Source organism: Schistocerca nitens, chromosome 2 (genome assembly GCF_023898315.1).
Source record: "Schistocerca nitens isolate TAMUIC-IGC-003100 chromosome 2, iqSchNite1.1, whole genome shotgun sequence".
Taxonomy (NCBI): domain Eukaryota; kingdom Metazoa; phylum Arthropoda; class Insecta; order Orthoptera; family Acrididae; genus Schistocerca; species Schistocerca nitens.
This window is the reverse complement of record NC_064615.1, coordinates 95,703,262-95,728,299: the sequence shown is the minus strand read 5'-3', so window position 1 is coordinate 95,728,299 and position 25,038 is coordinate 95,703,262.

Genomic DNA, 25,038 nt, shown 5'->3' with positions numbered 1-25,038 from the left:
CTGTGTCGCTTCCGCGCGCAACTAGGCTGTGGTATTTGATGGGACCTAGTTAAGATATTTCAAGTCGGGAATTTGCTACAGTCGTAGTCACTTGTAAGAAGCATTATGGGTTGCTCACGTGTGATAATTTTGCTAACGTTTAACTTAATTCAGATGGGCTGGCTCTGATCACTATGGGACTTAACTTCTGACGTCATCAGTCCTCTAGAACTTGGAACTACTTAAACCTAACTAATCTAAGGACATCACACACATCCATGCCTGAGGCAGGATTCGAACCTGCGTCCGTAGCGGTCTCGCGGTTCCAGACTACAGCGCCTAGAACCGCTCGGCGATTCAGATGGGTTAGAACCTGTTCTGTACAAGGTTACGACTCAGTTCATGCATGATGATTCTGATTACTTTTCGGGTTTTGGTTCCGGTGCGCGGCACAGCCAATTTTGACGGGTCAACTTAGGGCAGAAAACAGTATCATCTTCCATGTCTGAGACATTGGGTGTTACTGTGTGTGTTTCCAGTCTCCGTCTTCCAGTATGTAGTCAACATTTACGCGCAAAAATTGTAACGTGCGTATTTATAGCATTTTAAATATGTCATACTATTTTTTGCCTTCCGTATTATCCGAATTATCGATTGTCCTGTTGACTAGTGGTCTCACCTAATACATATAAATGAGATACACTGCACCAGCTTCCCTGATAGGTAGACGGGAAGAGTTGCACCAGTTCAACAAGCTACAAGTTATCGGGTGCTTACTGCACATATCTGTTGGTTGTATTTTCCAATTCACTATATCGAACCCCGTACAAGATGCAAAGCGTTTTCGTGCCTGTATTGTGGAAGGCTGAGAAACTATGACGCTCAAGGGATACGTGAGTGCATCCGAGAAACAGTGCGACCGAGGGCTGACTATAAACGAACGGTGACGGAGGACATTTTTTAATATTTGTTTAGTGTCGTACGCTGGTATGCATCTGTTTTTCCCAGAATTAAAGTAGCAATAAGAGTTACAATAAATGAATTCTAGCACTTAAATAAGGCTTTTCTGGTCTGAAGACCGGGCGAGGTGGCGCATTGGTTAGCACCCTGGATTCGCATTCGAGAGGAAAAGGGTTCAAACCTGTGTCGCGCGATCCAGGTTTATGATTTTCGTGATTTACCTACATGGTCCAGCCAAATGCGGCATGGTTCCCTTGAAAGGACACAGCCGATTTCTTTCCCCATCCTTGGCACCATCCGACCTTGTGCTCCGTCTCTAACTACCTCGGTACTTGTAATCAAGAAATCCGACAACGGCGTGGAGAGCAGGGTGCGTCAAACGACGCTATTGGAAGAGGATGAGACGGTAATCGTTCGTTCCCGATTGTTCCATCAGGGCCAGAAATCGTAGTCCTGTAGCTTTCTGGACCTACGTCCGTGTAGCATATTTACTACCACTACGCTAAAGGCTTTTTCTTCATTCCCTATTCGTGAGAGGAGGACGGCCAGTTGGACTTCGTCGTATTCAGCCAAATATCACAACAGGCTGAGAGTGGGGCAGAGAGAATCCCAAGTGGCAAACTTGAGGACAGGATTTCGAGTTCCAGCATTTCCTTGACGGCAAAAGCAAACTTCCCGAAAACTTGGATCGTTCTGGGGCAATCGGAGCTACCTGAATTTATATTTGGGACAGTACTGCCCGCTGTTCCAGAAAAAAAATTATGTATTTAAAAAAATATTTGATCAAGTGAACTTCTGCAGCTGAGGAACTTTTTTATAGAATAAAAATTCGCTTCAGTTGCCACCAATTTTCTTACTTTATTTCACCGACTGTTTCGAAGCTTCTGTCGCAGTAGTCATCTGGCATCTGGGCCGTCTCCACTAACCACTTCCTTTGTAACCTTCCCGTATAAATAAAAAAAATATATATAAAGTAATGATTTGTAGCCTTCCAGAACAGAAAATAAAAATAATGAAATTCTGACATATGAAAACTGATAAATCTTAACTCATGAAAAACTGATAAATTTTGACGTAAGCAGCGCTACGCCATGGCCCTGTGAAATCATACTGAATCTGCCCGTGAGAAATAAACTGAAAATTCTTACCTCGCGATGGTGTCGCCGGATAACGCTGTCTACATATCTGCTCGTGAATGAGACGACTTAGTGCTATGCTGGCCTATCTACTGATACTGGATAACATTTGTCTGAGATCTGAATTACGAGAAAAACTGACTTTACTAAGTGACACAGCTGCACAGTTGGTCAGCTGATTACTAAAGAACACATGACTATGATGTGAGAATAATTCTAGAATATTTTAATTTAGATAAAGAACTGGATTGCGACTGGCAATGACTTAAGGGGAGATTATACTTTTATAGTTGACTGGTAAAAACAATTACATTCTGAAAACTTTTTACGTTATTGATAAGGATCTACAATCCATTACACGGGGAAACTGAATATATTACAAATCTGGGTCAATCACAAAAGAAAAGATTAAAACAAATTCATATTAACATCTCAGACAAGTGACTTAACTACGCGCATGCCAATAAAAATAATAATCTTTGCCTTACAATAGATGGTTGATTTAATTAGACTGTTGATTTTTCTTTTATATTAACAATTATTCATTTATTAATCATCCTCTCATTCCATGGTATCATTTAGCACTGCAGCTGATCACAATTGTAATTCAGATTCATATAATAAAATTTTACGATTTGTTCGGCACTGTGACTTTAACAACTACTCACTGTAAACTGCGCTCAACCAGCGACAGAGACCGAGCAAGGTGGCGCAGTGGTAGCACACTGGTCTCGCATTCGGGAGGACGACGGTTCCATCCCGTCTCCAGCCATCCTGAATTAGGTTTTCCGTGATTTCCCTAAATCGTTTCAGACAAATGCCGGGATGGTTCCTTTGAAAGGGCACGGCCGATTTCCTTCCCCATCCTTCCCTAACCCGAGCTTGCGCTCCGTCTCTAATGACCTCGTTGTCGACGGGACGTTAAACAACACTAACCTAACCTAACCAGCGACAGACTACAACTACTCTGTAGCAACGAGCGACTGCAACTGCCGCAGAGACTGCTCTGACCTGCCACTCTATTGCAGCTCTCTTTTGACAGGGGCAAAGATATTTTATGTCTCAGGCAGCGCCTGTGAATTGTCGTTCTAGCAAGTGAGCGATACATGGAGATTACATTTGCTCTAGCAGGGTGGTGAACCCCTTACAAGTTGTGATACTACCTACGTAAGTGCTGTTGTTGCTGGTCCTTCGCGTGGCTTCAGTTATTTATTGATATTATTACTGAGTTCATTTCTGTCCGGAACCCTCCCCAAAATTAGCGCTTTTGTTCCAGTCCCACGCCTTTGTTTGATATGGGTGTGTGCCCCATGTCCGATTGGCCAGACGGTACACGTTTGTGTTCCCATTATTACGTGACTATACCACTTTCCACAACTGTAGCTTCAATTTTGGTCTTTCAGCCTCATAGTACTCGTACGTCAGTAGTCCCACCTCTTGATCGCATTTATGGTACCTTAAAATTGGAGCTTTTGGCTTCGAACCCAGTCGTGGAATAAATCAAGAAAATGACTGGCAGCAAAATCGCATTTTTATTATATAAATTTGTGTGTTTGAGTGATGTGGGACTGTGTGTCTTTAGTATGTAGAACATGTAAATCCCAAAATCCGATCTTTTAACTAACATTACGCGTGTAATGGTAACATATATATAGGGTGAGTCAAATAAGACGTTTCCCCTTTTATTTCGTGAACGGTTCCACATATCGATACGCGGTTTTCGGCCAATGTTAGAGCTTCGGGGGCGCCCGTATGGCTTTCGGCAAATGTTAGAGCTTCGGGGGGGAGCTCGTATGTCTTTGATTCGTTAATGTTCTTTGCGATGGTTTCGATGGAGATACTGAACCAAGTGATTTTTTTAACTGGAACTGTATACGCTTTATGGCTGCATTCGATAGCTCTTCAGGAGACCATTGCTGTGATGTATACTTTGTTAATGTTGATGTTGCAACCTGTAGTTAAAATATTCGAGAAATGTCCTGGAATGTGAGTGCACGGTGGAAGGAATCGGCATGAGCTGGACAAACAGCGCCAAGCTGAGCTCTCGTGCTACGCTGTCTCAGAATGGCGACACATTTCCCTGCTTACTTATATGCACTGCAGGCCGCTCTTTCTGCTGCTACATTCGTTGTGTTCAGACATGTACACCAATGAGGAGAGCCATATACTCCTTTTATACCGCGAATGTAAAAGAAATGTATCCTAATCGCCATGTCCGACGCGCCAGGTAAATGCAAAGAGGAAAAGAGAGAAGACAGCAACTGACAGAGAAGTTGTTCTGGTTATGACGCTAATGAATCCGCACAGCGGTACGAGACATATTGACAAGGAATGTCGAATTAGCCAGACAAGTGTCATTCGCATCCTGTATCGAATCTCCATCCGTATCATCTGTCACTACATCAGGCACTCGGCGACCATTGTACATAATTTTGCCGGTTTGCCCTTCAGCAACTGACGTGTGCTCCTTATCGAAGAAGCAAAGTTTAGTAACAACTCTAAGGCGAATTTGCATAACGTGCACTACTATGCAGCCTTAAATCCATACTGGCTTTGTCAGGTGCAACATCAACGGCCATGGAGCGTAAACTTTTGGTGCGGCATCACGAGAAAATACGCACGCACATTTTCTGGCGAAAACTCTGCCGGTACTTCTAGAAGATTACCACTAGATATTCGACAGTGTATGTGACTGCAACACGACGGTTGTCCAGTTCAGGCTTGAGAACCTTCCAGGACGTTGGATAGAAAGAAATTTTGTTGTCAAATAGCTTGCGAGATCCTCCGCTTTTACTCCTCGCGATTTTCTTTCTTTCGGGAGCACTCAAAAATGCAGTCTATGACGAAACCGTTACAACGCCAGACGACATGTGTCGTCGGCTCGTCAGTGCATGTTCTACCATGTCATCTTTTGTAATTACATCTGTTCGTCATGCTTTCGAAAAGCCTTTCAGTCCAAGATCAACAGGTTGAACACATGCTTTAATTATGGATAATTTTTTTAGGACAAGATTTATGTTTTGTGACTTGGATGGTTGTCAAATCGGTGGAGTAAATTATTTATTAAATTTATATGTGCACGGAATTGCATTGCAATGTCAAGTAAGTCGATAGGACGTAATGCACATAGCTGGTAATACACTCCTGGAAATGGAAAAAAGAACACATTGACACCGGTGTGTCAGACCCACCATACTTGCTCCGGACACTGCGAGATGGCTGTACAAGCAATGATCACACGCACGGCACAGCGGACACACCAGGAACCGCGGTGTCGGCCGTCGAATGGCGCTAGCTGCGCAGCATTTGTGCACCGCCGCCGTCAGTGTCAGCCAGTTTGCCGTGGCATACGGAGCTCCATCGCAGTCTTTAACACTGGTAGCATGCCGCGACAGCGTGGACGTGAACCGTATGTGCAGTTGACGGACTTTGAGCGAGGGCGTATAGTGGGCATGCGGGAGGCCGGGTGGACGTACCGCCGAATTGCTCAACACGTGGGGCGTGAGGTCTCCACAGTACATCGATGTTGTCGCCAGTGGTCGGCGGAAGGTGCACGTGCCCGTCGACCTGGGACCGGACCGCAGCGACGCACGGATGCACGCCAAGACCGTAGGATCCTACGCAGTGCCGTAGGGGACCGCACCGCCACTTCCCAGCAAATTAGGGACACTGTTGCTCCTGGGGTATCGGCGAGGACCATTCGCAACCGTCTCCATGAAGCTGGGCTACGGTCCCGCACACCGTTAGGCCGTCTTCCGCTCACGCCCCATCGTGCAGCCCGCCTCCAGTGGTGTCGCGACAGGCGTGAATGGAGGGACGAATGGAGACGTGTCGTCTTCAGCGATGAGAGTCGCTTCTGCCTTGGTGCCAATGATGGTCGTATGCGTGTTTGGCGCCGTGCAGGTGAGCGCCACAATCAGGACTGCATACGACCGAGGCACACAGGGCCAACACCCGGCATCACGGTGTGGGGAGCGATCTCCTACACTGGCCGTACACCACTGGTGATCGTCGAGGGGACACTGAATAGTGCACGGTACATCCAAACCGTCATCGAACCCATCGTTCTACCATTCCTAGACCGGCAAGGGAACTTGCTGTTCCAACAGGACAATGCACGTCCGCATGTATCCCGTGCCACCCAACGTGCTCTAGAAGGTGTAAGTCAACTACCCTGGCCAGCAAGATCTCCGGATCTGTCCCCCATTGAGCATGTTTGGGACTGGATGAAGCGTCGTCTCACGCGGTCTGCACGTCCAGCACGAACGCTGGTCCAACTGAGGCGCCAGGTGGAAATGGCATGGCAAGCCGTTCCACAGGACTACATCCAGCATCTGTACGATCGTCTCCATGGGAGAATAGCAGCCTGCATTGCTGCGAAAGGTGGACATACACTGTACTAGTGCCGACATTGTGCATGCTCTGTTGCCTGTGTCTATGTGCCTGTAGTATTGTCAGTGTGATCATGTGATGTATCTGACCCCAGGAATGTGTCAATAAAGTTTCCCCTTCCTGGGACAATGAATTCACGGTGTTCTTATTTCAATTTCTAGGAGTGTACTATCATAACGTGATTACGTTCAGCATGAAATGATGTTTCATTAAGAAGAATATTTGTTTTTCGGTGTGCGGGAGCTCGACGTTGTATTTTTAATGAAATGTTTAGTTCGATGAATGTATTCCTTAAGAAATAATTTAGAGTAATATAGATAGAGGAAATTGTCCGACGACATGTATTTTACCTGCAAGAAGCGCTAAGCCACGTACAGCAAAAGACTGGTCAAAATTTTCCTTCGAATATTTAGGTATCTAAACTGATCTTGCAGCATGTCAGGATCAAAGAATGAGCAGTTGACTTCTCTGTTTCAGCTCATGTAAGTCTGGGAGGATCCACAAACGTTAAATAGTTTTCCTAAGCCCCTTTTGTGATACTCTAGATTCTAGCTTATGTTGTATTTCCATACAAGGCATCAAGGTCGTCAGTGGTTTTAGGGTAAAATAAAGCTTTATTCTCTTATAGCATGCCTACCTTACGGTGTACAACTTCGCACCGTGGTCTGAGACGTCTGGTTGACCGTGTTTGCACAGCAAAAACCGTCTCCGCTCACACGTTCTAGGCATTTCTCGAACTTTTTTACGACAAGTGCCAACGCCAACATTATCAAACGCTGTCGCTTTGTCTTCTCAAGAGGTATAGAAGGCAGTTATAAAAATTACACCGTTCCATTTTTAAAAAAACGTTTCAGTAACTTCTTTAATACCAGCGCTAGCCCCTCAACCCTCAAACCTTTGCCCAAAACTGCGTTTCGATATGTGTAGGCGTTCAGGAAACAGAAGGGGTGTTTCGTCTTACATAACTCACTCGTATACAGGGTGATCCATTTTTATATCCGTATTTCCATTTCACTCCAATTCTACCACAAAATATGTAAGATCAATCACTTTTCCATTATATTATTCTGTATTCTGTGCCATTGTATTATAGGTCTGTATTTGTTGTTGTTGCAGATATATCATCACGAATTGCTACGGACTTCTAACCACACTCGGGTTGCACCTATGGTGGAAGTAGGACAGTCGCCAGTATTGGTGCCACGATGGTGGAGAGTGGAGAGGGGGAGACACGTGGCTCTGGACCTGAAATAATAATAAAAAATAAAGAGCTTGTGTAACCTCCCCCTCACTTATCGACCTTAATGACAGTGAAAAATTAAACCGCATGTGCCTAATGGAAATTTGGGAAAAGCAATCGTCACCGAAGTTAATCTGTCGGTAAAGAGGGAGGAAAGGGTTACATCTAAATGAAAGGAAAAATGCAAATGAAACTGGTGGAAATTAATTTTGAAAAGGGTTAAAGTTAATAAAGAAAGTAAAAGTGCGGCCGTTACGTCAACAATTAACTAGCGGTAATTAGATATTTGAGATTTGGGGGAAATCAAGGTCGCCTGTCCTAAGGACAATTACTATAGTAACCGAAAAAGAAAGGTTATTACACATATAATTAGCACTAGAAGCCTGGCAACTGAAGGTTGACACGTGTAGTGTGAAAACTGAAAGTTTGTCAGAAGTAATAAATTTCGCTACACTCTGACTTAATTTAGCAAAAGAATTAATAAAACCGGAAAATTGAAAGTTATTTTAGTGACTGAAATTAATAGTGAGCTTTGTTTCCGAAGCATATCGAAATTCAGTAAAATACGGTTAGTCTTGGGCTACCTCAACAATCATTTCAAAAGCTACTTGAATCTACGCAATTTAGAAATAAGAGATTCAACTCTGAATTTGAATTAAATGATTCTGAACAATTAACAATAGTAAAATTTAGTACGTACCAAGCTGAGCTGCAGTCACAGGTAAGCTAAAATATGCTAACAAAACTCGAACTCTTAATTTGTGCTCGTGTAATCTAAATATTGTAGCCAGCTATGAATACTTTAACTGAACTTTGAAATTAAAGCAGTGAAATCGAATTATATTATTGTAATGCTGGCGTTTGAATTTCAACGACACTCGGGTTCATTTCGGAAAAGGAAGGGACTCCGCTAGGTAATGCAATTGGGACAATGAGCAACAAAGGTTCATGCTAAGTTGCTATAATTTTGTGATGTAACAATTTTAAAAGCTGAGGTCTGCCATACAGTTCTAAAACTTTACGTGCTTCCAGTCTTCCTTGTTGGTTGATTGAAGGTTTGAAGCCGTCGAACGAGGAGGTAGCGATAGTCACTCATTGTCGGCCGTCGCTGTTGCAGAAGCTGGATTTTGGCGCGCCTTCTTCTCGACACGGTCACCAGGCGAAACGGGCTCTTGATGTGCGCCAGCTAATGCTTCCCGTCCGTGACACCGTGTCAGAAACCAACATAGCAAGTCGAGCGCAATTACATGCTGCCAAACCCCGAACGCGCGGCAACTCGCGCGAGCGTCACACAACACACCTGCTCCACTCACAACTCCAGCCAGACTCTCTCTGCTCAGCCCGCGCTCCACGCGGCAGAGTTAACAGTACCAAAGATCCTAAACACTTTCGTTCTCCACACGACCTATTGATGTATTCGTTCGATAGCATAGTTTTCCTTAGGCCAGACCCAGCGTATAAATACAAATAATATTCACAAAACAGACCAATTATACATCGACATAAATGCATATACATACTAATAGTAAAACAATTACAATATTCAAAGACAGAGAAATGTTATATTTTCGCCGGCCGCGGTGGTCTCGCGTTTCTAGGCGCGCAGTCCGGAACCACGCGACTGCTACGGTCGCAGGTTCGAATCCTGCCTTGGGCATGGATGTGTGTGATGTCCTTAGGTTAGTTAGGTTTCAGTAGTTCTAAGTTCTAGGGGATTGATGACCACAGCTGTTAAGTCCCATAGTGCTCAGAGCCATTTGTTATATTTTCAGGTAACAAAATAAGGAAAAACATTTGCAGTGCAATAGATGGAAATAGGAGGATATGCATTTCCGGCGTTACACTTGCATGCAAGTTTGTTCCGTACGGGTTCGGTTACTCAGATTGGGGTGTTGGGCCCACAAGGAGAGTTGTCACTGAAGAGGCTGAAGCCAGCGCTGCAGCAGCGTTTGAACATTACCATGGGGGAAACTGTTTTATCATATACGTCGGTTCAGCAGATCGACAGGAGGCCATGGAAACCACACTTTATCGAAGCATTGTCACCTGAGGACTGTAGTATTAAGATGGAGAGTATTCACTCCTTATTACAATGTGTGGAAGAAGAACCAAATTTCTCGTGTAAGATTTTGTGATCAGACGATGGCTGTCAGGAGATGCCGTGTCCCATGTGAGTGGGTTCATAATTCTTCATAACTTATAAAACCCATAAACGTATGTTGTGCCAAATATGACCTTAACATGCAATAAGAGTTACCCTCTGTGAGGAATTTTGAGGTTTGACCGTGTGTTTACCTAATGGACTGAGGGTATCGAACATGAAATTCATATAAATGGCAATTAGTAGAAAGACTTAAATTTTGGAAATAATGGAAGTAGTGACAGTTTTAGTGAATGAAATAGCGCATAATAATTTTGAAACATTAAGTTCAAAGAATTTAATAAAATTTTGCAAAAAGGACTTTCATTCTGTTTCTCTTTGTAAAGTGCAATGAACACACACCACTACCAGACAAACTGAACAGTGTATAGAAGTAGTTATCATTTGCGTAAATTGGTAATCACAGAAAGATAAAAGGTACTTGACTCCTGGTAATAATAATCATCAGATCAACCATTAACCAATTCAGCAAAAAAAAAAAAAAAAAAATTGACATCACGAGACTAAGTGAAGCATGACAAGAGTCCTGGTTTAACTAACACTCAAACATCACTAATGCAATAAAATAACACTCTAGAAACACTTTTTTTACTCTCTATTTTATGGAAATACCTCAGATTCCTTCAGCCAAAGCAATATTGAATTTAACTTCCTCATAATAGAAAAGAATATAGTGGGACCCGTAAATTATCATTCACGGTACAGGCAAATTCTGTAACTATTTCAGAGACCAATTGCATTACACTAATGTGAATCTGTAACCCAACTTCAATTTGCTTATATTTCAATACTATATAGCAATATTCTCAATGATATTTTAAAATAAAACTTCAGAAATTAGTTCCCAGTAATAGTCTAAACAAGGTTAAGTTTCATCAAAGTTCAAATTATGGGCGTCTTTCATTAGCTGTCAAGTATGTGGTTTAACTATCATGATTTATACACTTTAGCACTGAAAGTTTTGCACTTTCAAAGTAGAAACTAATCACTGATTATTCAGGAACAGGATACTCGGTCCTTAGCAGGTTTAGGATAGGACCCTGCATAGGTTTCAACATCAGTGCAATTTCAATGTTCTATCACATACTTTTATCACTGAAATTATTATTGAAAAAACGCAGAGAAATGTACTGGTCCATACTAAAATACAGATCTGGTTTCCTGAAGTTATCGGAGTAGTGGCGGGATAGTGGTGGCAAGCACGTGGCTGCTATCTGGTCTCACGTCTTGCAGTTTAAGGCTCTTTTCAAATATCTTCTTGGCGACGTATTACTAATTTCAGAGCCATTCCATAATAAAAGAGCACCAAATTACAGCTGAAACCACGTCGGAGGCAATTTCAACATAAATCGGCTTCAGAATGCCCTGTTTCGCACCTACGGTGTTGTCCGCCAACCCCCTTCCGCAGCGGAGGGGGTTCCCTACACCTCTCCCTTTATACACTCCTGGAAATTGAAATAAGAACACCGTGAATTCATTGTCCCAGGAAGGGGAAACTTTATTGACACATTCCTGGGGTCAGATACATCACATGACCACACTGACAGAACCACAGGCACACAGACACAGGCAACAGAGCATGCACAATGTCGGCACTAGTACAGTGTATATCCACCTTTCGCAGCAATGCAGGCTGCTATTCTCCCATGGAGACGATTGTACAGATGCTGGATGTAGTCCTGTGGAACGGCTTGCCATGCCATTTCCACCTGGCGCCTCAGTTGGACCAGCGTTCGTGCTGGACGTGCAGACCGCGTGAGACGACGCTCATCCAGTCCCAAACATGCTCAATGGGGGACAGATCCGGAGATCTTGCTGGCCAGGGTAGTTGACTTACACCTTCTAGAGCACGTTGGGTGGCACGGGATGCATGCGGACGTGCATTGTCCTGTTGGAACAGCAAGTTCCCTTGCCGGTCTAGGAATGGTAGAAAGATGGGTTCGATGACGGTTTGGATGTACCGTGCACTATTCAGTGTCCCCTCGACGATCACCAGTGGTGTACGGCCAGTGTAGGAGATCGCTCCCCACACCGTGATGCCGGGTGTTGGCCCTGTGTGCCTCGGTCGTATGCAGTCCTGATTGTGGCGCTCACCTGCACGGCGCCAAACACGCATACGACCATCATTGGCACCAAGGCAGAAGCGACTCTCATCGCTGAAGACGACACGTCTCCATTCGTCCCTCCATTCACGCCTGTCGCGACACCACTGGAGGCGGGCTGCACGATGTTGGGGCGTGAGCGGAAGACGGCCTAACGGTGTGCGGGACCGTAGCCCAGCTTCATGGAGACCGTTGCGAATGGTCCTCGCCGATACCCCAGGAGCAATAGTGTGCCTAATTTGCTGGGAAGTGGCGGTGCGGTCCCCTACGGCACTGCGTAGGATCCTACGGTCTTGGCGTGCATCCGTGCGTCGCTGCGGTCCGGTCCCAGGTCGACGGGCACGTGCACCTTCCGCCGACCACTGGCGACAACAACGATGTACTGTGGAGACCTCACGCCCCACGTGTTGAGCAATTCGGCGGTACGTCCACCCGGCCTCCCGCATGCCCACTATACGCCCTCGCTCGAAGTCCGTCAACTGCACATACGGTTCACGTCCACGCTGTCGCGGCATGCTACCAGTGTTAAAGACTGCGATGGAGCTCCGTATGCCACGGCAAACTGACTGACACTGACGGCGGCGGTGCACAAATGCTGCGCAGCTAGCGCCATTCGACGGCCAACACCGCGGGTCCCGCTGTGCCTTGCGTGTGATCATTGCTTGTACAGCCCTCTCGCAGTGTCCGGAGCAAGTATGGTGGGTCTGACACACCGGTGTCAATGTGTTCTTTTTTCCATTTCCAGGAGTGTATAATACAACTTTCTTAAATATGAGCCAGTATTCAAAGTACAATTTCTCTTTTACGAACATACGTATTTTATAAATTTGCACTATTTTTTGAACTCTTGCGTTAATCGGTGAAATGGTGCTAGTAATGATTATAATGCGCAATGGGTATTAAATTATTAGTGTGTGAATATGTTGAGAATTTAGATCTGTTGGGACCTGCGCTAGGGTAGTCAATGAAGTTGCAACGATCACTGTTACCAGATGGCTTACTGGTCTGAACATCCGGCTGGTAAGCAGGAGACGCGGGTTCGAAACACGGTCTGGCGCAATTTTCAACTTATAATATTTATTTCAATACTTACCCTGGCTCAGCCAATATCTGAAATATTTTGAGATGTGGTAGGACTCATCGAAACACGAAAAATAAGCGCAATAAACATGGGTCCGGGAACGGATACTTTCCGAGGAAGACACGTATTTATAGGAAGAGATGAGCGGCAGTTGGTTGCGGTATTAGCAAAGTCGTTACATTCACGCTCTATCAGATCTGTCGGCAGGGTATTATGATGTCTTACTCGCAGTACTCTACCTACTATTAGCTGGTCTGCAGACAGTTGTGTGGTTCGAGTCGTGTTGTAGGTAATGTTAGTTTTAGTCGTGTTTGTGTGCCTTATTGTACTGTAGTGTGCGATGCCACTACCCGAATTTAGTGTATTATTATTAGACCATGCGGCATCGGACTTTCGGAAAGTGGCTCTCGCGTGTAATAGGTTTGAATAGACACCCTATGGTGATCCAACTACTACACGGAATGTTTGGAATAAATAATGATAATGGCGCGTAACCAACTTATTGTTACGTCTATATTTGGTTATTAGTAGCACTGATAATCTCTTTGAAGTGACTGAACAGGGAGCATGTATGTTTGATATTGCCTAGTAGGAGGACATTATTCGTTTAAAACACTACCACAGCCTGAAATCGTTTCACAGTACATAAACACACATGATAAACACTTGAACTTGTTTCCGGTTAATGTAAACTACACAAATTGTGATTACTAAATTTAATGTTATTGAGCTTGCACTGTGCTGAATGCACAATGTGTACTGTGGTGGCAGCAATTTCCTTGAACGCTTAATTAGAGAACAATATAGATCTGCTTGTCAACATAGTTACTGAAAACTCTAATTGAGAATCATGTTGCTCGGACGGAACCGAGTAATTTTTGACTATGGCAATGTACTGAAGAGCCATCACATCTAGCTGGATAGTAATTATGGTAGCATAGTACCTGGCTTCCTCCATCAGTTGCATGAAGCGGCGTCTGCTGGCAATTACGGCGTTAATTCCGACTATTTGCCCTTGTAATATAGCTACGCTGATACTCACGCACCATAACTTTTCACTGATGTTGCAGCACATAGAAATCACTGGATATGGGGTAATAGTGAGCTATTTCCTTTATATAATTGATTACACTCGGGGAATGCAATTTAAACCACAAAATTATTATTGCCTCCAAACTTTGCACACTGTAGAGAACTTGGTTTTACTATTACACAAACTGATTCACAGAATGTAAATGTACTGGTAATGGCGTTGGTATAATCGCCACTGTTCATAACAATACTCCTGTAAGGTAACTTCTAGTTCGTTGCTACCGAAGTGAGCTCACCAATGGACCTCATCAGTTACTGAGATCACAATACACCGTTGGTTTTGGCTACTGGTTCCTTCACACCTCGCCGTTGGCATAAGAAAGTTTTCGCAATTAACGCAGCATTGCTCCATGCAGTGCCACGTATCCCAGAGTGGGAAACCGTACTATTTTGGCGCTCACAGCCCATCTCCGTCGAAATACCTTGTCTTAAAAGTCTTATTGTCCATTTAGCTTGTAACCATACGATAAACGAAGTCGATATCTGCTTTCAGCTCACTTATAAATTGTCTGTTAGCGACGTTACCGTAGCACGCACCGGCAGGCACTTTTACGCCACTTAACACTTGTTCTGTCTCAGAGCTATGCTAACTTACTTCTATTGCCAATATTACGCGCCAACTTGTACACTGTTCTCTTCTCGGGGATTCTCCCCAGACCTTAACATTATTTAAATTACGCCAAGTTCTCTATTTACAATTAAACATACCATAGCATTGCCATATTCAATTACAGTAATTTTCATATGTTAAAGTAATATTAGATTTATATTTACATTTTTACTGCACGTAACAATATTATGTAGTTTAATTCTTTTGTTATTTCGCTGTCAGAGTGCAGGACAAGCCACACACTGTCTCCCGCATAGCGTTCTTTAATTTAGCTGCCACCAAGCGAAAGCACTTCCGCTTTGCCTTCTATTCTGGCTCACAGATGGCATAATAGTCCACTTTCTCTACCATTGCGCCTTAACTATGCCTTCACTAAATGCCATGTTGTCACATTACATAAGCCCCTCTATTTCATCCCGGGTTGTTTCTACATGGTCGGCATTAAATACCAGAGTCCCTCCTATCATGGTTATTGTAACTTGAAACAGTTCAATGTGCTAAATTATTTTGAATTTTTCTTGGAAGGACAACATTTTATGTGACACATACAATAATACTATAGTTAAACACTGATAATTAATAACTAATAAACAACAAGATAAATTTCAGTTCAATTTGCCTATTCTAATTTAAATCACAAAGTAACATGTTAATTCCTTCATTAAATACAGTCTCATATTACACATTTATCTTTTGTTTCTTTTTGCCATTCCACCACAGTATCAAAACCTTCAATAATATCATAGTCTTTACAACTTCTCACTAATACCTACTACCCATGTACAATAGCTTTTTTTTGCAATTTAGGAAAAATTAAATAGTATGCATTGGTACAAGGTATGTCAGCCACGTCAAAAGGACCTTTGAAATCTCTGAAGCAATTTCTTTGGATTTCTCGTGGGATTTGACCAACATGAGGTCTCCTACTTCTACTTTAGCTAACTTTCCTTTCCCATCATGTCTTTTCTTTCTCTGCAACATATGTATTTCCATACGATCTTTAACTAGCTCTTTCTTTACCCCTAAAGTCATCTCCTTTCTTGAAGGGAGGTTAATATTCTTTTCAACTATGTTAGTCCCTTTAACTCCCATCATTATTTCATTTGGGGTAAGGCCTGTAATTTTATACCCCTGGTTATTCATAACATTTTCAATGTCAGGTACGTATTTTCCCCAACAGCCATGTTCGTCATGGCAGAATGTGCTACAGAGCCTACCTATCTCTCCCATATAGCATTGGGCCTGATTGCCCGCTGCATGGTATGCTGCTATATATCTTAATTCTACTCCTTGTTCTTGCATACTCGTTTTCCATTTCTTTGAAATGATTTGAGATCCATTATCTGACGTATAGCACCTGGTTTGCTGAGTTTTACAAAATTGTCCTTAATTACTTTGTCACACACTGCTTTTTCTGTGGCTTTTCACAGAGGGTATAACTTTACAAATTTTGAAACTACATCTTCTACTGCTAAAATATAACAAAGGCCTCCTATAGTCTTAGGTAATGGACCATAGAAATCCAAATCCACGATTCCTGAGGTATCTTTGGGTAATATGGATTGCATCTGACCCCTACTCTTCTGATTTGTTACCTTTGCCTTCTGGCAGAGGTCACACGTCTTCAATCTTGCATGGATCCTCCTTGCCATATTGTTAAATATACTGATTCTGTTAATTTCTCTAAACATTTCTTTTTCCCACAATGGCCATATCTTAAATGTATGCAATCAATAAATGCTACTACATGTTCCTCTGGCCAGCGTACTCTCCACACATCTGACGTTTCCTTTCTCCTTCTGAACAATAGTCCATCAAATACACAATAATACTTTTGCATTTTATCATTACCCCTTTCTCTAAGTTCTGTTTTCACCATTACCAAAAATGGATCATTATTTTCTTCCCTTCTTAAATTCTTACATATATTCTTGATTTCTTTCTGATTTTTCATTTCTTTTATGTAGTGGATTCTCTTGTAGCCCTCTGCTCCTAATACACCTTCTTCGATTCTCATTCCTATAGGTAGCCTGGACAAAGCATCTCATACTGTGTTCTGTTCACGTTTTATATATTTTATTTCGATATCAAACTGTTGTATATACAACACTTATCACGTCAATCTGGTATGTACTTGGCTCTGAGCACTATGGGACTCAACTGCTGAGGTCATTAGTCCCCTAGAACTTAGAACTAGTTAAACCTAACTAACCTAAGGACATCACACACATCCATGCCCGAGGCAGGATTCGAACCTGCGACCGTAGCGGTCTCGCGGTTCCAGACTGCAGCGCCAGAACCGCGCGGCCACTTCGGCCGGCCTCTGGTATGTACTAAGATACATTTGTTAAGAAATGTCAATGCCTGATGATTGGTGTATACTATTACTTTATATGCTCACAAAAGGTTACAAAAAATTTTAATTTCCCAAATTATTGCTAGAGCTTCTTTTTCTGAAATGGTATGGTTACGTTCACATTTACTCAATGTCCTGCTTGCAAATGCTATAGATTTTCTTTCCTTCCACCCCTCCACACTGACTACCTGGAATAAGTGTGCACTGCTGTCAGTTACTAAGCAAAAGAGTAGACCTAAGTCTGGATGACTTAACATAGTACCATCACTGAGTTCTTCTTTCAGATGTTCGTAAGCCTCCTGACACTCTTTTGACCAAATATAAGCTTTACTTTTCTTCAGTAACTCAATGAGTGCTGCACTATTAAACACCAGATCTGACACATATTTTCTGTAGAAACCACACGATCCTAGAAAAGCTTTCAAATGTCTCCTACACTTGGGCACAGGGAATTCCTTTATTGCTTTAATCTTCTCTGGATCTTTCTTAATTCCCTGACTACTAATTAGGTAACCTACAAACATAATATCATTTTCCACAAATTCAGATTTCTTTAATCGTAATGTCATTCCTCCCTTATGCAAGGCATGGAACACTTCTCGCAATATAGTACAATGTTCTTCCCAACTTTTGGTAGCTATGAGGATATCGTCCACATACACTGTAATTTTGCTACTCAACTCCTTCCCTAATACTTTGTCTATAGCTATATCAAATGGTCTTCCTTAAAAGGGTTCAGGGGGTTTAATATTTAATCTACACTGAAAATTAATTACTCCTCCTGGTTCTTCAGAATATGCCTGTTCGTTTCCTACTAGCTGATTATACAGCTCCTGCTTTTGTTGTTCATCAATACCGTCCACTGCACTCACCTTCTGATGGAAAAATCTATTCTTGTTTAACCATAGATTCTCATTTTCACCAACATTTCCTTCCTCCCACTCTTCACAACTTTCCACTACCGACCCTTCCACTAATTTTACACATCCTAATGGTTCCTTATCATCCATCACATGTCCTGCAAAATTCACTGTATATTCTGTGCCTAAATACTTAAATATCATCATCCCTTGGTTGTTGTTGTTGTGGTCTTCAGTCCTGAGACTGGTTTGATGCAGCTCTCCATACTACTCTATCCTGTGCAAGCTTCTTCATCTCCCAGTACCTACTGCAACCTACATCCTTCTGAATCTGCTTAGTGTATTCATCTCTTGGACTCCCTATACGATTTTTACCCTCCACGCTGCCCTCCAATGCTAAATTTGTGATCCATTGATGCCTCAAAACATGTCCTACCAACCGAACCCTTCTTCTAGTCAAGTTGTGCCACAAACTTCTCTTATCCCCAGTCCTATTCAATACCTCCTCATTACTTACGTGATCTACCCACCTTATCTTCAGCATTCTTCTGTAGCACCACATTTCGAAAGCTTCTATTCTCTTCTTGTCCAAACTATTTATCGTCCATGTTTCACTTCCATACATGGCTACACTCCATACAAATACTTTCAGAAACGACTTCCTGACACTTAAATCTATACTCGATGTTAACAAATTTCTCTCCTTCAGAAACGATTACCTTGCCATTGCCAGTCTACATTTTATATCCTCTCTACTTCGACCATCATCAGTTATTTTACTTCCTAAATAGCAAAACTCCTTTACTACTTTAAGTGTCTCATTTCCTAATCTAATCCCCTCAGCATCACCCGATTTAATTTGACTACATTCCATTATCCTCGTTTTGCTTTTGTTGGTGTTCATCTTATATCCTCCTTTCAAGACACTGTCCATTCCATTCAACTGCTCTTCCAAGTCCTTTGCTGTCTCTGACAGAATTACAATGTCATCGGCGAACCTCAAAGTTTTTACTTCTTCTCCATGAATTTTAATACGTACTCCGAATTTTTCTTTTGTTTCCTTTACTGCTTGCTCAATATACAGATTGAATAACATCGGGGAGAGGCTAAAACCCTGTCTCACTCCTTTCCCAACCACTGCTTCCCTTTCATGTCCCTCGACTCTTTTAACTGCCATCTGGTTTCTGTACAAATTGTAAATAGCCTTTCGCTCCTTGTAGTTTACCCCTGCCACCTTCAGAATTTGAAAGAGAGTATTCCAGTTAACGTTGTCAAAAGGTTTCTCTAAGACTACAAATGCTAGAAACGTAGGTTTGCCTTTTCTTAATATTTCTTCTAAGATAAGTCGTAAGGTTAGTATTGCCTCACGTGTCATCCCTTGGTCACAATGAATTATTACTTGATTCTGCATCATGCAGTCTGAACCTATGATCATATTTATACTTAAATTAGGAATCACTAAAAACACACTTTCCATTTTACAATTACCAATTTTGAAAGACAAATACACTTGTTTCTTCACAGGTTTACTTAGCTTCCCTGTGGCACCTACTATCTTGAGTCCAGACACTGACATTACTGGAATCTCATATTGACTACTAATATGTCTCCACAAAGACTCAGAAATACAAGTTATCTCACTATCTGTATCTAATAATGCATATTCACTTACATCACACAACTGTACATTTATTAAAGGTTGGCCTAACCTAATTGAGGATTAATCTTCATCTTCTCTTAGCAATTCCTGTTCAGTGGGTTAGTTAGTCCAATCTTCTAACATTCCTTGGATTAATTTATCACTATACTTATCAGGTCGTTCGTTCTTCCTCTCTGTGACAAAGTCTTTCTGGGGTATTTTCCTGTTCGTCTCTCTTACTGTGATTTGACTGATTTCTAATGCTGAACCTTCATTATCACCTTTCACACTTTGATCCGCTTGGCTCTGTTCCCTACAATTACCTTTTTTGACAAGATAAATTTGTGCTTCTCTTTCAGCATGTTTGAGATACTCTCTCTCACTTAGTTCGGCTCTTTGGGTACCATATAACCTCTCCTGTTCTTTACTAGGTTCACCTACTTTCACCATATCACATTTGTCATTGAATACTTGACCCTCTACACTACTAATTTCATTACCCATGCCTGTCAAGCAGTTCCGTTCCTGGCCACTATTTGAATTATTTCCTTTCAAACACTCTCCTTACAAACTATGCTCAATATGTGTAATTACACTATAGACTTCAATATTATCAATAGTAGCATTCCTTTCTATTACCTCCTCATCGCTCTCGTCACTACTAGTTTCCTCATCACTGTGATCACTTGTAATAACTATTGATTTCTCCTCCACTTCACTACCCATTTATGGAATATCTTTATTATTCTCCTCTAATTCAGTTCTACTCCTTTCTTCAACTTCCTCGTCTCTACTAAGAGTATACTCTCCTAGCTCCCTCTCATACTCTAATCCTCCTGTACCTAATTCATATACTTCCTCACCACTAGTATTATTGTGAGACTTACTCTCAATAAATACACTGCCTATTTCTTCCCTACTACTAGTATTGACAACCCTTCCTATATATCTGCAAGAACCAACCTTTTCCTTTTGGGTACCCCTTCTTTAACAGTGGTTATGATTTTATGTTCATTTGCTGGCAAGATATCATCTATATCGACTTGATAGGCTTTTCTTAGCTTGTAATACCTATCTAGTTCCCTCTTTCTGCAAAATTTAGGTAAACCTTGTACCTATTTCAATGTAGAGTCCCATTCTCTCTTCCCCCATTGCTTCATATCTTTCTCACACCAAGCACGGTATTCACTCTGTCCACTCTGATTGAAATAATTTAATATCTCCCTACTGTATTGCCTATTGTAATTGTAATGCTTATTTTGGTGATAATGTTGGTCCCTATGATACTGTTGTTGGGGCCTACCCCCATATTCCGCTCCAGTTGGGCCCTCTACTGTGGTGGTTCATCGTTTTCCAATTGATATTGTGGTCTACCATTGTAGTTACCTCTACCATCAAAACCTCTTCCACCTCTCATACCTCTATTGGTTCTCATTGTTCTCACGTCATATTCCTGCTTCTGTTCATTCCTGTTATTATTATTGTTATTATAGTAATTACTATAATTGTACCTGTTCTGGTTATTATGGTTGGACTTGTTTTCATTGCTCCTATTCCACACATCCAGTTCACCTACCCTTCATAAGAAACCTTTCTGGTTGCTACTTGCTAAGCTAATGTACCTTGTACATTCCAAGGTAACTTCCTATGCAACACATGTAGTAAGTGCTCGTCTGTTACCAAACCTCTTACATTATCTACTTTTCGACACACGTCCTCACAGTATTCTCTCATGGTCTTGTTGCCACCTTGTTTGAATGGTGCAGCATCCAAGAAATCCTGGTACACTTCACTCTGTTTACTTTTGGACCAAAATTCTTCTTCAAATTTACTCAAAAACTCTTCTAAAGGTTCACAATCCTCTGCGGCCCTACTTGCCCAATTCCTAGCTTCCCCAATCATCTTAGTTTTTGCTATCATTATTCTGTTTCTCTCAGTGAGTTCCCAGGGAATCGAAGTCCTACAACCTTTCATAAAAGTTACAGGATGTATTTTGCCTTTTGAGTCAAATTTTTCCAACTTGGCACCTACATTGTTGTGACATGCCCCTCCTAACGAATACATTATAGCTGACTTCTACGCATTTTCCAAACTCTCAACCCTTTCAGCAATTTCAGAAGTTACTGTGATTCGCCCTTCTACCTCCTTCACTTTCAATTCAGAAATTTGTTGATGCATATGGTTAGCTAAGACTTTACTTTTACCATCTACATCTTGCTTTATTGCTGCTACTGCATTAAAAAATATTCTATCTACTGCCTCTTCAACGACTTGCATTTTGATATCAGTGCTTGATTGCACTTCAGCAATTTTGGTATCTAATTCAGAAACGGATTCCTGTATTTAAGTTTTTACTTCCTGAGTTACGACCTCACGAGATTCTTTCATCTGTTTAATTTCAAGGTTGACTAATTCTATACTATTTTCAACTGTATTAACACGTCCTCCATTACTTCTAGTGATGCCTCCAAATTTCTGTATACAGTGTCCATCGTTTCACCCACTGAGCCTATGTTTTCATTCATGTCTTCTTTCAGCAAGCCTATATTTCCATTAATTGTTCGTATGTTTCCATTGATTGTTTGCAACATGCCTACCAACACACTTAAATCCCAAGTGGGTGTACTATGAGTTCCATTTTTACCTTTCATACATGTATTGGGTATGAAGTTGCCCCAGTCACTACCTGTAATTTCCTGCTTTATGGTTTCGATCTTTACTTTCTCTGTCTTTTGTAACTGTAAATCTCATTGGTTAGGTCAAAGAGGTTCTTATACTTCAGAAAAAAATGTTTGTTTGGTTTTATTAACATCTATCACGTCTGTCAGGAGAAAATTTCTGTGTCTGACTCAAAAATAAGTTACTCTCATTTAAGAGTAACTCAGATACTGTTAAATTTTGGGAAAAAGAGCTATCACTGTAATTTGTGCTGTAATTACTAAAGCTCAGAATTTGGTTACACAACAACGTAAATGCATTGCGGTGCAATAAGACTTATGTTCAAAATGAGAGTGAATTCCTAAAGGACCAAACTGCTGAGGTCATCGGTCCCTAGACTTACACACTATTAACACTAACTTATACTTAGAACAAAACACACACACACACACACACACACACACACACACACACACACACACATGCCCGAGGGTGGACTCGAACCTCTGGTGGGAGGCACTGCGCTATCCGTGAAATGGCGCCTCAAACCGCGTGACCAATCTGTGTGTCAACACTTATGTGTACAGGTTTCCACAGCCTAATCTAAAATTACCAAAACACTTTTTGCCGAATAGCACTTGAAACCTTATGGCACGAAGAATTATGATTGAACGCCGGAACACTGCCTGCCAAGCGATAAAAAGTTGTATTTCGTAGGATAACATAGCAATAAAACTCATTAAAGGAGTACATACAAATCTGTGCCAAAATAATTGTTAATAAACAAGTAAATTAGAGTTATCTTAACAATACTGACTGCTTTCTGATTATATGATTGAACTCAAATAGTTACTGAGCCAGTTTAATGACCAAGATGATGAATCTTTAATTACTATATCAAACAAATTTAGTGACTCAGTTAGGTTACGAACTGTCTGACAAAATTAGTGACTGCAGCGTCAGATTCCACTGTAATAATGTACACATACACACCATCGGGGGTGTGCATGTAATTAGAGTTTCCGTTCTCTGAGAAAGAAAGAAAGTTCACGAGAGTGTATGAGTGTTATTGGTGTTAACTCTACTCACGAGGCTTGTGAGAGTGTACAAGGGGCGTTAAGAGCGTTGGACGTTGAGTGAACACTGCAAAGGACACGTAGATGCCGCGTACCCATGTGAGAGAGCGTTATCAGCCACTGATAAATTTGTAAAGGAGCCTCATTGTCAGTATCCATTTCGGTGGCTGGACGAATCCTGCAATATTCGACATTATAATAACACGTCTCACACCCAGTGTTGAACGCTACACGGTTCTGAACTACTTTTTGTTAAACAACAATGGAGGAGCACTGGAGCACGTCTAGAGCAGACATTTTGTTTTGTTTCCAATTAACACTGGAGGAAAACTTATCTCGAAACCGTAAATCCCCTTTGTAATATTCCTAAGTGGAATCCACCTTGAATGAAGGGATCAGTGTCCCTAATCGGTCGGACTTCAAACAGACCGCACTGTTCCTTGGACATACATGGCTCTTCACCTGTCCCTACCGTTGGGTTTCAAGCAAATTGCAGTGCCTTCAGAAACTATGCACGAGATTCCATATTCTCTCGCTTGCTATGCGCAAACTATTAGTCTTACGGAAATATTAACAGGTGCTTTTTGTAGGAAATTTAAAGTTGTTAAATACTGTAAGTGGGGACACTATCGTTGGAGGCCACAGTTTTCAAATTATAAAGGAAAAACGCGTTTGAAGGTCACTTTCGTACTTTTTTTATTAATTAGAAAACTATAGCCTCTAGGGAAAACGTATCAAGTATAAAATTTAACTAATTTTCTACAAATAGATCATTTTCCTGTGGAACTAACAGTTGGCGTGTAGCGAGCGAGGGAAATGAAGATCTTACGAGTGGTACTTGAAAGCATTGCGGTCTGCAAAAGAACTATCAGTATAGGCACTAGAATCACACTGTATATCAAATCCCAACTGAATTATATTTCTATGTTCTGTCAGATCCAAATTTATACTCATACCTACATATTTTGACTTTCGGTTCACAGCCTGAATACAGATTCATGACATTTTACTACATTCACATAAATAATATTATTCAGATACAGTACAAGAATATGAAAGAGTTAGAGATATAGCAAGGACCGCGCCAAGCAAAGGGCTGTCGTATTCAGATCAGTCTTCACGTCACTGACAGCTTTACATCTTTTTATGGTTTCATCTGCATAGACTCTCCAGTAATTTGTTTCTGGGTGGAGCTCTGTGGAATATGACGATGTTCGTCAATTTATAACGGTAACAGTAGCAGACTTTTTGTGACTGAAACAAAGTGGCTAACATAACGCTCGTCCTGAATTTTTGCACTGAACACCGGTCTCACCATTGTAGAACAGTTGTTCAACATGTTGATGAGGATTCTTTGTGCTCAAATACACGGGCGGGCTGAACCAGACCCCATCTGACGAAATTGGCTCTGAGCACTATGGGACTTAACTGCTGAGGTCATCAGTCTCCTAGAACTTAGAACTACTTAAACCTAACTAACCTAAGGACACCACACACATCCATGCCCGAGGCAGGATTCGAAACTGCCACCGTAGCGGTCACGCGGTTGCAGACTGTAGCGCCTAGAACCGCTCGGCCACCCCGTCCGGCCCCATCGGACGAAACTAAAGGCTGAAGAGCTAACTGACCTAATACCATTTCATTCAGCAATCATCGTCAGGATTGAGCACGTGAAATTTGGTCTGATAGGGTACAC